The sequence below is a fragment of the Haplochromis burtoni genome, unplaced genomic scaffold (assembly GCF_018398535.1).
Source record: "Haplochromis burtoni strain Fernald_Lab_line unplaced genomic scaffold, NCSU_Asbu1 Contig_4935, whole genome shotgun sequence".
Taxonomy (NCBI): Eukaryota; Metazoa; Chordata; class Actinopteri; order Cichliformes; family Cichlidae; genus Haplochromis; species Haplochromis burtoni.
This window is the reverse complement of record NW_024587296.1, coordinates 1-2,884: the sequence shown is the minus strand read 5'-3', so window position 1 is coordinate 2,884 and position 2,884 is coordinate 1. Positions and strand designations below refer to the sequence as shown.

The 2,884-nt window shown below is 37.8% G+C and overlaps 1 long non-coding RNA gene across 1 annotated transcript; it reads left to right on the top strand.

Annotated features, from left to right (window-relative positions):
* Positions 1 to 2,878, top strand: LOC121814009. The gene is made up of 3 exons (XR_006054012.1): positions 1 to 67; positions 216 to 287; positions 1,784 to 2,878. It is a non-coding gene; the product is annotated as an uncharacterized LOC121814009 (long non-coding RNA).
* The last annotated feature ends 6 nt before the right edge of the window (positions 2,879 to 2,884 follow it).

Sequence of the window (2,884 nt, the reverse complement as noted above, 5' to 3'; positions counted from 1 at the left end):
TGTGTTGTGGTTCTACTGGTGTTACTGGTTCTGCTGGTGAGACGATGTGTTCACAGGAAACCTGAAGGTGAGACTCAGACTTCCTGATCTTTCACGTCTGAGTTTGTTTAGTAGAATAAAGTTCACATTCATGATGACCACAGTAATGACTTGATTAAATGTAATCTCTGTTTAGATATTTAATTTTAAATATTTTTCTTTTTGTAAAATTTCAGCAGATCAACAAGCTGGAGAAGATGACATCATCACACGTGTCATGTACCATGCTGTCAAAATACAAAGTAGAGGTATCGCCGTGTTTCCTTCACTCGGTTTTTAGTGTTTTGTGTCTGTGTGTGTTTTGGGAGTAGATGTGTGGTGTGTTTTATAATGTGAGGACATTCATGAATAGGTAAGGCATACTTTGCTTGAAAGTTGTAGTAACAAACATGATGGTTGCAACGCTCTCAAAGAGCCAATCAGCAGCTTAAACACAAAGTATATGAACATCAGAAAGTTTCAGCTTCTTTTTTATCATAGTAAGGATTGATTTCAATATACGTATGGTAACTTCCTGGATTACTTTGTGGGGAATAAATTTCTTTAGGAAAGTGATTATTAGAGGAACAGCAGCTTTTTGCACTTGTTCTTTTCACCTCTGCAAGTTTCTGCTCAGTTTGTTTTTTGTTCTAATCTAAGACTTATTAGAAAATCCTTACTAGAAGACCAGCTCACACGTAAAGAGTAGAAGTATAACTTGTGTGGTTTACTTATTTATTTTCAATGACAAAGTCATCAAACCATTCAATCATGTTTTATCAGATGGTGTCTGGTGAGTCTGCATCTGCCCTTGTTGTTTCCCTTTCATTTAGGCAGAGGTTATAAAATAACTTCACATTTCTGCTCAGACCCAATATAAGACTGCTGCTGAGTTTGACTGGAGGTAGAATTAGATTTAGTCCATGAAGACTGTTTATGACTTTGGTGATATGATGAATTTTAAGGACATTATGAAGCAGTGAGGGATGATCAGAAGTGTAGAAATGCAGATTATTGTAACAGTAAAACTATTTTTGATCAAAAGCCTAAAATCGTAACAATTAAGTTCACACCTATATATACATCTGTGTCCTTTTAGTAAATATTGGCTAACTTAGACGAATGTTACCATGTGTGTTTCATACTGTACTTACTGAGTGTTGTTCACTGTGAGCTGGACTGTGTGTTTGTGGTCTGTGGTTAACTGAAGCTAACAGCTCTGCAGTCGTCCAGCATCCTGTTTCTGATAGAAAGAAACACTTCAGCTGCAGCTGTTTCAACACAGAGCTGCTCATTTTAAACACAGGAAGGATCATGTAGACATAACTTGGAAAAGCGTTTCTCTAAACTCTGCACACAGACCATCAACTCATTGATGATAGCAATTCATTTCAATTCAATTTAATTTATATTGCGCCAAATCACAACAACAGTTGCCTCAAGGCACTTAACAGTGGTCGTGTTGTGAGAACATGTTTACTTTGAGCACTGTGGTGAAGAGAGTCAATGTGCATTGAAAGAGATGGCAGCTTTGTGGTCGTCCACCTTGTTATTCTCAGAAACTCTCAGCAGTTCTTTGTGGTCAGTTTGTGTTTCTCAGCAGAGCTGTTAAAAAGAAAAAGAAACTGTACAAAGGTGCTGATTTGTTTAAAGAGATGTCAGTTAAAGTTTTCATGATGCAAGATTAAAAACATTGTAATACAAATAATAATAAAATAAAGTTAGATGTAGTAGTTGTGCCTAATGTGTTTTTTTATGTATTCAGCTGCAGTCTATTCAGAAGTGAGAACTGAAGACATCACTTACCAGCCAGGAAGCATCAGAACAAAGAAGGCCCAGGTAAAACTGCTCTTTACTTTAACTTTGGATAAAGGTCACTCTGCTTCCAGGCATCCTCCTAACCTAAGCTAACCAAATCACAACACGATTCAAGTTCAGATCTCAGATTTGTGAAGGATATCACACTCACACTTCTCATCTCAAAAAAAGCAAACACATAATATATAAAAACAAAAAACCTGTTCCTACAAAAAGAGACATGGACAGAAAAACGTTAGATCAATGATACAGGTGCTGTCCTCCTTCTCTTGAAACAACAGTCAAGAGTTTGATGTTACATAACTTGTAAGATTTAAAGACATTTTGTAAATCTAATTGGATTGACTGACTGACTACAAACAAAAAAAAGCCTCCTGATAGTCACACCTTTGGTATCCCTTTCAAAATCCTGTCACCTTGTCCTCCAGTTGTTGCATTTACAAGCAACAGCTGAAGAAAACTTGACCTCTGATCTTGACCTTGGAGGTTAATGATACTGAGATCTGAACTGATCCAAGAGTGTCAGTAGATGTGTCTATGGTATCAATTTGAAGCTCATATGCCACCCTGCTCAAATTATCACATTCACAAAATTAGGTGTCCACACTGTCCGCCCACCAGGGTGACAACAATACCCCATCAGCCTGTTACATCTGAGAGGTAAAAACTATTTTGCACAGCAGGAAAAGCAGATTCTGACAGCAGCCTGGTCCTGTTTCTATATAAGCTAATAATGATTATCCCCCAGGGTTGCAGTTTTGTGATGGTTAGCAGTATTTCCTAACAGCAGAAAGGTAACAAGCTAAAATCCATGTGCTCTTATGTGTGGATGTGCATGTTCTCTTGCATAGTCCAAAGACATCCATGGGTTTATTTTAATTTGTGATTTCAAACCGAACGTAAGTGTGAATGTGAGAGTTTGTTTCAGGTCTTTGGGTTCCAGTTTGACTTTTGGGAACTTCAAAAAGCTCTGTGATCTGAGCTGGTTCCCAGTAAAGTCTGAACTGGGACTGTGTGTGATGCAGAGAGGTGGAGATTGGAGGTCTTG